The 15,511-nt window shown below is 38.1% G+C and overlaps 1 protein-coding gene across 1 annotated transcript in view; it reads right to left on the bottom strand.

The window, feature by feature from the left end:
• Positions 1 to 15,511, bottom strand: part of mbd6 (methyl-CpG binding domain protein 6) — a 239,446-nt gene that overhangs the window by 223,472 nt on the left and 463 nt on the right. The window lies entirely within an intron of this gene.

Genomic DNA, 15,511 nt, shown 5'->3' with positions numbered 1-15,511 from the left:
TTTTCTTTTTAATACAAATGAAGAGGAATTCATGGTCACAAATTGACTTGGAATTCCAGATTGTATGAATTAATATTCTGTAATCTGCTACAGTGCAGAGCATTACCAGAGTTCTCTGGGTGACTGATCAATCAAGAATAGCACTGTGGCATCATTCCCACATTTGGTGTGATATTGCAGTGAGGTAAACTGACAAGTACCACAATTTTATCACATATTAAAATAGTAGAACTTAAGAAATAGGACAAGTTAACCATACTAATGATCATTCAATAAAATTGCGGTAAGCCTACTTTCCTATATGTGCCCCACACATTGCAATTCCAAGACACTGCTCTTCGAAAAGACATCCAGTGATGCAGCATCCACAACCCTCTGAGGTACAGAATTCTCAAGATTCACAACTCTCAAAAGAATGTGCTCCTCATCTCTGGTTAAAGGTTCAAAACTTTAGGACAGAGACTGTGTCTTTGCGTGTCTAGATTTACAAGCCTGGGGATACAACTTCATGTCTATTGTCAGTCTATTTCAGAATCTGTATTCCACTAGTAACTAACAATAGATTTGTGATCATCTAGGAATAGTCTAAATCTGTTTGGTTCATGTTCTCTTAGCTGTCAGATTGGTCTTGTGGCAGATACAGTGTTTTTCAGAACTGAACCAGTGCAGTCAATAATGGTCCTACTGGTGATGGAACATGAAGACTCAAATTAGGTGTGCCTGCTGCCCAAAATGCATTTTTTAAGTGATGGAGGGGCACTGATTCCAATAAGGCAAGACAGTTATCTGACCTAACGATGGAAGACTTCTCAGGATCCAGAGTTGACATTAAGAATGTTCCACTGTGCTGTCAGTCTGTTGTTCCTGGTGAGTTAGGACATGCACAAGACAGTGATGGAAGAGTTTGTAAAGATGGCTAAATTGAGAGATTCTGAGATTATGATTTTGTCAGAAACCAGCTATGACAAATATTTGTGAGGAGAACTGGCATTCACATCCATATTATTAAATGTTTGATATGGCAGAGTGGCATTTTGAGTGTTTTTGTTGCAGCAATGCGTGATGTTTTCTAACAACATAACGTTGTCGTTAAGTCAAAGGGATGCTCTGCCTAAAACATAGATGAATATTGCGGCACATCAATTAGTGCTGGTGCCACATCAGGCACCTGAGCTATACATCCTGTATAAATCCTAAATCATATCAAATAACACATCACTTTTACTATTCACTGTGGAGACAGCACTGATCTCACTTCACCAGCTGATGCATGCAAAAACTCAGAATGAATGTCCAATGCTCAATGTGATTACAATTGGATTAATCAGCAAGTGCTGAAGTGTGTTACGAATTACACTTAACTTATTTGAGTTTATGTTGTCGGCATTGGTATAAAGAGAATTCCTGAAGAAATCCGTACTCTTCTCAATACTTTTCTGATCCAAGATGGTGGCAGAGGTGGGCTCCTGAGCCAGAGTTCATCACACCAACTGCTTTTCTTTCTTTTCTTTCCACCTTCTGGAGGGAGCTCGGTCATGGAGGTAGCTACAATGATGGCAGTGGCTGGGGGCACAAAGCAGGTCAGCAACGAGGTTGGTGGCATCGTGGAAGCAGCTGGTGAGCCTGGATGGCAGTCAGCAGCAAGATGGCAGCACAGGGTTCAAGAGACTGACCTCAGCACAGGGCAACAGATCGAGGCCTCGTGGGGAAAGCTCAGAGCACAGTGACTGCAAGCCCATGGCTAAAAAAGGACTGCAATTTGGAACTTCAACTTTATTTCTTATTTACTACTTTATGCTGAGAAGAACTGTAACGTTGAGCTTGGAACATATTTTTCTTTTTTTTTTACCTAAGATCTTATCCAAAGGTAAGATAGTGCCATGAATGTAAACTTTTCATTGCACTCCTGCATCCCTGCACTTGACAAAACCTAATTGTAATTCTATAGTCGAGTTGAATTTTTTTTTTTTAAAAAATGGACAACTTTGCTGGACTCTCAAAATGGCCAAGACTGATCAGCTTACTGTATTTTAGAAGCTTCTGATCCTCCTGCATTGTGTGGACATGGCTAAAGCTGGCACTAAGGAACTGTCGAGAAGAGGTCTGCTTCCAGACAGCACTGGACAAAGGAAAACATCAAGACCTATTATGCCAAAATGAATGCAAATGATTTTAGTGATGGAAACTCTGACAGGGGAAGTAAAGCCAAGCTGTTTATTTAATGATTTTCTAATTCGCCCCTCAACATGACCTTCAGCACCTCTGGCCTTGAAATATGGCCAAAGTTGGAACTGATTGAATTGCTTAAGAATCCAATTCTGGGATTCTAAATCAGTTGCTGTTTGACCTACAGAAAGAAAGCAGAACTCCTGACTTAGTTGGCAGTGTGTATTAGATGCTCTCCCTTGTGCTTTCAAGTTGCTAGCCAGAAAGTCATCTACACTTTGCCTGCAAGGAAGAAAATGTCTGGGTCCATCTCATCAAAGCAACTATTATTGGACACTGACCTGGGAATTCACAACAATTACCAACATTTGGAATTTATCTACATCTCCCCTCTTATCTTGTATTCCTTATTTTCCTGACAGCTTGTGTGCACATGGAGTACCAAAACAATTTCACCATACTCTGAGTGTTTTATTAATAAGCCCCTAACTTTTTATTTAACCTTAAAGGATTTTTGCTGGTGTAATTTAAAAATTCATATCTGGAAACCAGGGTTTGAGCAACACCCTTTAACTGACTTCAATAAAGGAACAGGAATAAAAAAAAAAGGAGGGGCCCTTGTATCAATGTATTCACATTGGTCAGAAGAACATGAAAAAAAAGTTAAAAATTAAAACTAAAAGGGGTGCAAGAACAGAGCGGCCTGGGTGTATAAATTAATGATGCATGTCATTAATGATAGCAGGACAGGTACAGAGAGCAGTTAGTAACGCATACAGTAAACTAGGTTTTGTTTTTGAATTAAGGTAAACAGCAGGGAGGTGTTGCCAAACACATAAGAGTCACTAGCTTGGCCTCAGTTGCTGAAATGCATTCAGTTCTGGAAGGTGTACTTCAGGAAGGATGCAAAGGCATTGAGGAATAGCAGAAAAGATTCATTATAATGATTTGAGAGAGGGGGGATTTCAGTTATGAAGACAGTGTACAGTTAAGATGCATTTCCTTGAAGAGACGTGTTGCTGGGGCACTGTAGCAGGCCCAAAACAACCACCAGCCAGGCTCAGTACAAGCTGGAAGAACTGTATCTCTTCTGCTTAGGGACTCTGCAATCTTTAGGACTCAACATCAAATTCAATTATATTAGAACTCGAACACCTTCTTCCACATCCTTTATCCACATCCCAGGCACTGTCACAACATGGGCTGCTTTTAGCACCGCCTACCCATTTTCACCTGCTCACTGTCTCCATTATCAGCTTTACTTCTGGCCTACTACCCCTTTGTCTGCCTAACTTTTTCTTTTTTTCTGGGCTCAGTCTCGACCCATCTGCTCAAATCTTCACCACCCATCCCCACCCCCAACCCCTCAGCACTAAATGCCAACTTTTCTTAGCTACCCTCAGTTCTGCAGAAGGGTCACTGGACCCAAAACGTTAACGGTTTTCTCTCCACTGCTGCTACCAGACTAGACTCCTGCGATTTCTGTTTTTGTTTCACATTTTCCGTAACCACAGTTCTTTGTTTTACTTTACATAAAGGAAAGAGCCTTATTTCTTCTACTGCACCTCGATACACTTACAGGATTAGAAATAGATTTTACTCACTATCATCAAGTGGCAGTAGTAAAAATCTGCAGCACTTCGGTTGTGGTTTGGTTTATATTTGGAGCTACACACCAAATCTAGTTTAGTTTACAAGCCCAGCACAATATACCCACAAAACTGCATAATGTAGTTTACTGGTTAGGACATATTTTGCATTAAACTGCCACCAGCTGACAAGAAAATTAATTTCAGAAACAAACATTAATGCTGCATTAAAACTATAGTCCAAGCTTGACTAACAACAGACTCGATGTGTGACTCAATGAAAATTTCAAAATACTTCAGTCATGTAACAAATTATCTTTGTAAATTTGTCAGAAAAACAGCATTGAGCAAAGAAAAATCCTACAACAAAATGTGAGTTTGAAACACAAATTTACAGCATTCAGAAACATCTATACAGGGTATTTTGAAAACTTTCCACATTTGATTTTTAGCATCCAATACAATTACAATAGTATCCTCCTTGTTAATACTTTGTTAAAACAATTTGAGCTGATTAACATCAGAAATATTATTGCCAGCATTGAGCAGGTTTGAACATAATTCTTGAAATGGGGCTAATAGCTTCCTTTTGAGTGTAAAAGTGTGAAACTCCCTTTTTTTTTGTGCAACTGCAAAGGGGATGACTTGTACACAGCCAGCATGCATGGGACTTGCAGTTTGCTGGCATGGCAGTACAGATTGTAGGAAATGTTGGAAGTGGGTGTCAATTATACAACCTGATCTACTCTCAACATAATCAAGGTTGACCTTCAACCTCAACTACTCAATCCGTGTACCACTCAATGTCCCAAATCTAAAAACCCATCAATTTCACAGATCCATCATAAGTCATAGGTATATTACAGTCAGATTCAGAATAAGATCTCATCCATTCTTCATTCATAATATGTTTCATGCCCAAAATCCTGATGTGCAATGCTGTGCACAATATGATATTTCCATGTCCTTCAACAGTAATTTTTATGCCTGAGATTGGCATAAAATCACCAAAATTCCGCATATGAGTATGCCATTCAGTGCATCTTATCTATGTCAGTTCACCAAATGTACATATCGTTATGTGCAGTAATTGATTACCTTTATCCTACCCATACCGTGCACATTTTTCCTTTTCAAATAACCATCTTATTCACTTTAAAATGCTTTGATCCAACCTGGGTTCATCACATACTCTGGTATTGTATCCCAGATCATAGCCATCTGTTACATGAAAACACTTTTCCTCTGTTTTGCTTTTTAGTGAAGTACCATAAGACCATAAAATATAGAAGCAGAATTAGGCCATTCCACAGATCATATCAGCTATGATATGTGCAGAGCAGATATATTTCTATTCTCTTCTAAACCCCCATTCTCTTGCCTTCTCCCCATAAACCTTGATCTCCTTAGTAAACAAGAATTTACCAATCTCAGTCTTAAGTACAGTCAATGACTTGGCTTCCACAGCCTTCTGAGGCTAAGAGCTCCACAAATTCACTACCTTCTGGCTAATGAAATTTCTCGTCACAGTCCTGAACTGTCGTCCATTCATTCTACGGTTGTGCCCTTGGGTCCTAGTCTCTCGTACTAGTGGAAACATTTTTTCCATGTCCACTCTATCCCGACCTCTCAGTATTCTGTTAATTTCAATGAGATCCCCCTCAACCGCTCCTCATATAACAAGCCCTTTATCCCCAGATTGTTCATGTAAACGTCCTCTGGACTCCCTCCAAGGCCAGCACATGCATCCTTAGATTCTGGGTCCAAACTCAATATTGGCTCACAATATTCCCAATGTGGTCTGACCAAAGCCTAATTACACCCTCAGCAATACATCCCTACTCTAGTAGATAGACCCCTCAAAACAATTGCCAAGATTGTATTTGCCTTTCCATCTGCCGACTAAACTTGCAAATTAATCTGAAGACAATCCTGAACTAGAACTCCCAAGTCCCTTTCTGCTTCAGATTTCCGAAGCCTTTCCCCATTTAGAGAATGGGCTTCACCTGTATTCGTCCTCCCAAAGTGCATGACCACACACTTTCCCATATTGTATTCCAAATACCATTTCTTCATCCGCTCTCCTAGACTGTCTAAGTTCTTTTGCAGCCTCCCCATTTCCTCAACACTGCTCCACCCTCCAAATATCTGTGTTATCTGCAAACTTAGAAACAATGTCCCTAGTTCCTCCGTCCAGACCTTAATACACAGCAAGAATAGTTGCGGACTATTTGCAGTAGTTGCAAATGACGTGTGGAATTCCACTGGTCACCAGTTGCCAGCATGAAAAAGACCTTTTATCCCTACTCTCTGCTTTCTGCCAGTCAGCCAATCTTCTGTTCATGCCAGCACTTGGTCCCTAACACCATGGTCCTTACCTTATTTAGCAGCCTCTTTTGTGGCCCTTGTCCAAGGCTTTTTGAAATCCAAACAGGTCATGCCCACTAGTTCTCCTTTTTCAAACTTGCTCATCACCCCTTCAAAGAATTAGATTAGATTACTTAGTGAGGAAACAGGCCCTTCGGCCCAACAAGTCCACACCGACCCGCCGAAGCGCAACCCACCCATACCGCTACATTTACCCCTTCACCTAACACTACGGGCAATTTAGCATGGTGAATGCAAAGATGACCCGCACATCTTTGGACTGTGGGAGGAAACCGGAGCACCCGGAGGAAACCCACGCAGACACGGGGAGAATGTGCAGTCAGTCGCCTGAGGCGGGAATTGAACCCGGATCTCTGGTGCTGTGAGGCAACAGTGCTAACCACTGTGTCACCGTGCCGCCCATTAATTCTAACAGATTTGTCAGGCTTGACCTTCCCTTGACAAAGCCATGCTGACTCAGCCCTATTTTATCCTGCATTTCCAAGTATTCCACAGTCTCATCCTTAATAATGAACTCTAAATTATGCAACACTTTTCGACTGACACTCCAGCATCTGCAGTCCTCACTTTCTCCTAGTTGCTGAAAACCATACTACAAAGCATCTTCCAAGGATGCCCACCTTGAAGAAGTTCACCTCCTCCCTCCACAAGGATCTCAGTCAGTCTCTTCTCCATTGCACCTCCAAAGTTATTTCCTCTGCACAATCACCTTCCACCTGCATTGGTCTATCACCATACCACCTACCTTCCCCCCAGCCCCAGCCCCACCCCCACATTTCTCAGTCCCTCTTTCTCCCTCCACATTCCTGATGAAGGGCTTATGCCTGAAATGTCAAATCTCCTGCTCCTTGGATGCCGTCTGACCTGCTGTACTTTTTCCAGCAACACACTTTATTGACTCTAACTTTTCCAGCATCTGCAGCCCTCACTTTCTCCTCCTTACTAACAACTGAGGTCAGGCTAGCTAGCCTTCCTCCCTTTTTAAACAAGGATGTTATGTTAGGAATTTTCCTGTTCCTTCTGTGACTCCAGTGATTCCTGAAAGATCAGCAATGTCTCCAAAATCTCCTCAGTTGTCTCCATCAGTAACCTGGATGTAGTCCAATTGGTCCAGGCGATTTATCCACTTTGACCTTTCAGCTTCCTCAGCACTTTCTCCTTACTGATATAGCCACCACACTCACCTCAGCCCCGAAAACATTTAGTATGCTGCTGGTGTCTTCCACTGTGAACACTGATGCAAAGTACCTATTCAGTAGCTCTGCAATTTCTTTATTCCCAATTATTATTGCTCCAGATTCATTTACCAGTGGTCCAAAGTATCCAAAAATAAACTCTCGAATCTCCTTTTATGTTACTGGCTAGCATGCCCTTCTATTCCATCTAGAATAGAAAAGAATAGAAATTTGTTGTCAATTGTACTTTTACACAAAAAGTACAAGGAAACGTTTTGTAAGTTTCCCTACCACGGCACCTATATTAGTAATATTAAAAAAGTAAAATTGAGACAAAATTCACAGTTCAGTTAACAGCTTCTGGGCTCAGTGAAAGCCGATTTAGGGACAAAGGAATACCCTGAAGGCGCAGCCAACAATGTCTGCCAAATTGAGGAGAAAGTGAGGTCTGCAGATGCTGGAGATCAAAGTTGAAACTTTATTGCTGGAACAGCACAGCAGGTCAGGCAGCATCCAGGGAACAGGAGATTCGACGTTTCGGGCACAGGCCCTTTCTTCGGCCTGTGCCCGAAACGTCGAATCTCCTGTTCCCTGGATGCTGCCTGACCTGCTGTGCTGTTCCAGCAATAAAGTTTCAACTGCCAAATTGAACCACTCACTCAAAAGTGGCCTCACAACCACAACATGACATTCCAACTCCTATACCTCAATGGACTGAGCAATTAAGGCAAGCTTGCCAAACACCTTGCTGACCACCCTGTCTACCTGTGATGTAACTGTCAAAGAACTGTGCTCTTGAAACCCTGCTCTTGTTCCCAATTGATAGATACATCCTCTTATAGTAGCACTTCACAACAAACTTCATCCACATATCCACTCCCTCCATGTTTATCTCCTGTAGTTTCTGCTGCAGAAGTTCTACACTATCCTTCACAGATTACAATATTTCAGTTTTTATCATTTGTAAACATGTCCTGTTCATTAATATGTAGATTATTGTTTAAATCTGTAAAAAAAAACAAGCATTTGAGCAATGACTCTTGGGGACCTCCACTGCAAACCTTCCCTCAGCCAAAATAACACCCATTATTCTATTTCCGGTGTCCATGTTGCTGCTGCCCTTTTTGTTTCATGAACTGTAATTTTGCTTGCAAGCCTGTTGTATGGTACTGCATCAAAAATTTTAATTCCAACAGTCTGAATGGAATTTGAACGGGATCCAACAATTAAGAGACCAGTAGCTAACTGACAGGGACAACCAGGAAGAAGAACAAATCGAAACAAGAGCAGGCCATTCAGCCTGCCTTGTCTTACTATTCAATATGGCTGATTGAAATGTACAAAACTCTGTATGGGACTACAGTGTGCGGATACAGATTCATAAATAATCCTTGTTAAAAAATGTTCTAGATTTTACCCAAGCTACTTGCTCAGCTAATGCTCAATTGCCAACATAATCATTCTTGCTCAAGCAAAAAGGCTCACCTACATTTTGATTCAGTTTTTCAGTTTACCTTTATGCATCAACAATCAAACAGTTCAGTCCGAAAATATCACTTATTCCAGAAACCAAAGCATTCTGAGGAAGAGTTTGTGAAAGCGTTGTCGGATTTCATTTCTGAAAAGGTTATCTCCAATTTTTTGGATCAGTGGAAAAGGAGGCTATTTCAAGTTTCTCAGGGAGAAGGAGGGCAGAAACAGGCTAAAGTTGAATAGGGGAATTTAAGGCACTGACAAATATCAAGAAAATTAGATTACACATAAATAAATGAGACAGAGATTTTCCAGAAAATCATACAAAACTGTATTCCATAAATATGTCGAAAAGAACTCAATTTATAGTTGAAATCCTGAAAGTTCAAATAATGAGTTTAAGATTAATTGTAAATTAGCAAATGGTATTTTATTGAAGCATCTCCAGTGTCAAGAATATTGGAGGGGAGTTAACCAATAGATCTTCAAAAGCTGAAAATTGCTGAGAATTTTTTTTGATTAAGAGAAAGCATGTGGAAAAATCAGTTAAATTGTATAAGTTAATAAAAAAACTTGGATCTGAAGAGACCCTCTGTATAATTCTGGGGAAGAAATGGCAGAAATTATACTTTCAAGTTCTAGTAAGTTTGAGAACAGATAAATTCTACAATTTTTGGCATTCTACAAGCCATTTTTAAAAAGTGCAACAAAAACACAGTAATTACAGACAAGTTGGTTTTAACATCTGTGGTCGGGAAGATTTTGTAGTTTTTAATTAAATGATAAAGTTACTAAACATCCAGAGGACGGGGAAAAAAAAAGAGCAGTCAACATAAATTTTGGAAAGAAAATTTTATGCTTCTAGACATTCTTTAAGGATACACCTGGAAAAGAAGGATAGAGACCCACAGTTCGTCTGCTGACCATGTACTTTCATGAAGTCTTTTACAAGATATCGCACACAAGACCTATCAGATTATCAAGTGCGTAATTATGTGAATGATAGCAACTTTGATTAAAGATTGCCGAAAATGAAGAAAATGGAAAGCTGAAGTTAAAGACAGATTCTCAATGTTTGAAGATGCTGCTGGGATATTTTCAAGGACTTTGATAGTTTGCCCGCTGCATAGATCAACTTTACAGAAAATATTAAAGCATGAGATACTGTAAATAATTCTAAAGAACAAACTAACCTGCAAGGGAGTACTGATAAGATGTTGTAATGAGCAAAAAGTGAGATGAAATTTAATGTTGCCACATTTTAGTTGAAAAGAGCAACTGAAAGGGACAAATTTGGATGAAATACAAGAACAGAGATATTTGAGAGTTCCAGATTCACAAGACATAACAGCAACAATTCAAATCAATGAGCACAAAATCTCAGTAAGACCATAACTGGAGTACAGTCTCAAATTTGGACTCTGTGCTATAGAACAGATGCGTAATAGAAAATGGTCAAGAATCTCCATGAGGCTTATAAAAAAGACAAACATGACGACAGACTTGGAAATAAAGTGGTCACTAATGTTGGAACAGAGTAGATTATGATGCAATTTGACAGATGATTAAACTTATGTAGGATGGATTAGTATAGAAATGAAGAAATTTTAGAAGTCAAGAATGAGAAGAGTAGATACAAGATGTACGAGAACAGGATAAATGGCAAATAAGAATAGGGTATATACTCAAAGTGAAGATATGGACGATGGACACAAATATTGACTGGTTGGATCTCAAGATGAGTAACAATGTTGTCCTTTCCATCAAATGTTCTGGGAAATAAGTTAGGTAGTAGGAGGTTGGCCCAGACAAGTAAACAATTGTACAAAATAGTACCAGTCAATTACACTCATGCTAAGTGCAAATTCTGATCTAATTCAGAATCATTCAAAACTTGCAGATTGGTTCTGAATTTATGGAAATAGGTGATCATACCACTGTTTAATATGTTAACCATTAGATACACCTGGCTAACTGTGAATTCAAATACCTTTATGGCATTTCAGGTAAATAAACTGAAAAATGCACAATAGTTGTTGAGCATGAGATCTTAATATGCATTACCTCTACATATGCATGTGTTTTTGTTGGTACAGTGATAAAACAACAGTATTAACGTGTGTTTTGATCATTGTGATTGTTTGCCTTCTAACTTGAGCCTTGTGCTAGACAGTTGCTGCATACGTCACTTTTAAATTATATTGATCTATATTAGGAGAATATGCAAAGTGTTTCCTACTAATATTACTGCATGTAGCTAAAACTGTAGGCCACACCTGTGATGAAGTCAGCAGCTTCTACCGGACAATATTGTTTGTACAACAGGAAGTACAGTAATAACCAAACTATAATAATGAAAAAGTTGATTATTAAACATTCTGTATTTGAAATTAATTTTAGAATCTAATGATAATGACTTAGAATTCCTTTATTCTGGCTATATCTGAAAACATACTTAAATAGGAATGTCAAGTGAAATGCTGCTTCAGATTTCTTACCTTTCTATCACATTGACGTCTAAACACAGTGAGGCAATGGTCGAAAATTAACTTCCTTATTAGTCCCTTTCAAAGGTTAATATACACACACTTTCCAATCTACGACTAGCTTCCCAGAATATTCCAAGAATAAACAAAAATAAATTTAAAATTGCAGCCTACTCCATATCAATAAACTGAAATATTGTTAAACACCCAAGATTTTATCCAGTGGTTAACAGTACATTTCAGGGTACTGTAGTATTTCACTGCATACAAAATAGGAATTGATTTAAATTAATTCTAGACCATTACGTATAAAAAGTAACTTCATTTCCACCTTTTAATGAGCATACCTAAAAAAAATTAATCATTTACGTACTGTCACTTATTAAATGAAAATATTCTTACTTCCAATACAAAGCCTCTATTTTTAAAAATTCCTTCAGTTCCTTGACAAATCGATATGTAGCACAGTAACTGGTATGCTTCATGTCCACTACAGAAGCATGTAATTCAAAATGGTTCACAAATTCAAGGCACCAGTTTTAGTACTTTACAGTTTAATAATTTTCTTCATGTGAAAGATTACTAACATTCTGTGCTTCCACAGGTGGAAAGAATTCTGATTTATTAGAATTAATTTTCAGTTGGTTGAGTGTCATCACCAAAATATGATGGCCAGCAAAGGTTTTATGAACCTTTTGAATCTGTCAATGTGACTGTAGAAAACATCTCTCTGTTGATTGAGTTGCTTAGTGGGATTTGTACCTATGTAAACCAAAAACAGATTTTTCATGTGAGGGGAAGGGATGTCAGATACAAATGAACAATGGACCCAGGTAGAACTGTCTCTTTGAAATGCTGAAAGAGAAGGGAAAGATATGTTTGGAAGTGACATCATGGAGGAGTTGGCAGTAACACTGCAAGGTATGAAAGCCCATTGAATATGTGGTAAGAACAAAAACATCTCAGTTCTGGCATGAAAACCAAAAGGGGTGAAACAGAGATGGAGCAACTTTTTTCTCATTACAAAACCTTCCCATCAAACAAACACAAGATGTAAATTATGCTGTTTTATCTCTACCATTGCCACCTTCCAGAGGCCAAAATGCTTCTTTCAAAACTTTTCAATTCACTACATTGTATCTGCTGGTAATGATGTGGTCCTTTCTATGTTGGAGAGACTAATTGCAGACTGGGTGACTCTCTTGTTGAACACCACAGTTCTGCCATATGAATGAGCCAACGTTTGTGGCTCTTTTCATTTTATTTCTCCACTTGATCCCCATGCTCAATGTACAATCCCTTATCTCCTGATTAATTAGATCATAGCCAACCAGACTCAAACATTCAACAATGTCAAATCATAATTTTTGGTTCCACTCTTTAGGACAAAAGCAATTGATGACTCTGCTACTCCCATTTTCACCACCTCTAGACTACATTTTAATGTTTTATCCTTACCCTTGCACCATCACCCCTTTTGTTATCATTTCCTATTTTCTCTGTCACTGAGTTTCCTTAAATTTTTATGCATTTAACTTTTTCAGTTTTGAAAAAAGGGTCAATCTGAAACCGTAACTACTTCTCTTAAGATGCTGTCTGTCTTTTCTGTCTTTACCTAAAAAAAAATTTGCCTAGCATAAACCATAAAGTGTTGGGGAGAGTTTATGAAATTCTCTAGATACGATATTGCTGTAGCAATGCAACAACAACAAAACCAAATTGTGCAATTAACACTGTCGTACTCAAGTGAGCTAATGTTACATTAGCAAGTGTACAACGTAATCCAAGTTAGGTTTATATCTATGTAAGAATGTATGAAAATAGGAAAAGGTAATGTAGCTCTTCAAACTTGACCTGTCGTCCATCAAGATCTACTTCAACACGGTCATCCCACACTATCCACTCATTCTTGAATTTCCTTAGTACCTCAAGAATTAATTGACCTTTGACAATATACCTAATGACAGGATCTGCAGCTCTCGAAAAGGAGATTTCTAAAGGCTGAGTGTCTTAAGAAACTGCTGCTCACCTTAGTCCAACATGACCAACCCCTTATTCTACAGCTGTGATCCCATTTATTAAATTTCCCAGTTAAAGGAATCATTTCTTAGCATGTACTCCATTAAGGATTGTAGCATCGCTTATCAAGTATACTCATTTTAACAGAAGATAGCATATATTAATCATAACACATACAGGAGGTGGTGTGTTAAAAGATTATCAGGGCATTCAGAAGAATGAAAACGGGAATAACATACTTTGAAGAATATATCTATTCTTCCAAGGCAAGTTATTTAATTTCAAAACAGTTTTAAAAGCTTCATAAAGTTCCAAAACTTCTACTTAAATATTTCCTAATTCTGAAAAATGAAAACACAACATATGCTTAAGAAACTTGGAAAAAGTAACAAACTGTTTTACAAGATGTATCAATAATTGTTTAATTTATTTACCACGACTAGCATGGATTAAAAATAACAGCCATTTGAAATACGTAGAAATGATGTAAAAGTTTGAGCTAAAGTAAAACCAAAAGCAAATAAGAAACCAAATTAAAGTACTTGGAAGAATTCTCAATTAAAACCAGGTAAGCCTATTTTCCAGACTTGTACAGTTGGCAATTTTAACGAACAATAAAATTATCAATTTTTCAATCAATACTCCTAACATTAAGCAGAAATTAGAACAGTCTTCAAATCAAGCTGTTGAGAAATATAGACAAACCTGCAAGGCTTCTGGGTAACCAATGGTCACTTCAGATGCACATCCCATTTACTCAACACCAATGAGGTTCAGTCCACATGGACAAAACTAAGGCTGAGGGACTCCAAAGTACATGCAGGGGCTAAAAGGTTGCAACTCATGACAAATGCTCATTGAACAAGGACCAACTTCTTGAGCTAATGACACAGTTATTTGCAGCCAAACAGCAGGAAACATAGGGGCCAATAACAAGTTCAATCTTTTGGAAGCCATAAATAAACTAAGTTGGCTGGTCAAATTAACAGTATCCTGGGGTAATGCATATCCAACTGATTCAAGTAACAGATCACCAAACTTAAAACACAAGGTCCATTTGATTTCAAATTTCCCTTACTATACCATGTTGAAGCCACCTAAACCCCAGAGAGACCAAATACATCCATTACATCCATTATATCCCTCCAGAAGAAGAAAAATCAAATCTACTGGTGTCACGTAAAGCAAACTCCAGGAGAATAAGAAATGTAAAAATTAAATATATAAAGGTTTAATAATATTATAATTTAATTTAGATGTACAAAGGAATCTGAGAACTTTGTATTAATAGAACTTACAAAACATCAAAAATAACATTTTAGCAACTTGCAAAAAATGTATTGTGAAGTTCTTATTTCAAAGCAAACAACACATGAAACTTTAAACTGTTAAATTACTTGATGCTATATACTTAACATATAAATTCAACATACATCTCTCCTCACATGCATCTAAAAATGCTTTAAAAGTTTATTTGTTTAAAAAATACAATATCACTTTTTCAAGGTAAAGCATATCCACTTTAAGGCATCATTTGAACAATTACATTAAAAAAATACTTATCCACACATTGAGTTACTGTGCCCTTTAGCTTTAGCCATCAGTGCATTGTTAAAACATTAATTAAACACAATTATGTTATAAAAATGTAATCGTGGAGTGCAGGATGACCAAACTACTGCAATCCTTCAACTCCAAACGTGTCTTCAGTGCTAAAACGCTACGTATTGTAATGCACATCCTACTGGGCCTATAAATATTCAAAATATGAAAAATCACAAACATGACGGTATCTTAACTAACAGGCGATTCTCATTTTCAATAGTGAGGAAAATTGTGTACCATATTGAAGATGCTACTTCAAACACTTTCCAGAGATTCCAAATACGAACACATTATTGCAACAAGATGGAACAACCTTTCTTATGACTGCGGGGTTGATACCCACAAGAGCTGAAGTTGGACTGTTGTAAACAGCAGTCACGCATGGCCGTGGCCTGCAACGTAGCATCATCATCAGCAGCAGCAGCAAAGAGGGGGCGGATAAATAGAAGCCTTTAAACCAGATTAAACCCCATTTTCAAGAGCCAGCAACGTCCCTCTTCTGCAATATACACACCAAAAAATTACATGCTAAACTCCCAACTTCAATAAGCTTTTATTATCAACACAGCGACATATTTATATAATAGTCCAAAATTTGCACTTCATTTTA

This window comes from Chiloscyllium plagiosum, chromosome 7 (assembly GCF_004010195.1).
Source record: "Chiloscyllium plagiosum isolate BGI_BamShark_2017 chromosome 7, ASM401019v2, whole genome shotgun sequence".
NCBI classification, from domain to species: domain Eukaryota; kingdom Metazoa; phylum Chordata; class Chondrichthyes; order Orectolobiformes; family Hemiscylliidae; genus Chiloscyllium; species Chiloscyllium plagiosum.
Note: the sequence above shows the minus strand (reverse complement) of the source record. Positions and strands in the feature narration are given on the sequence as shown.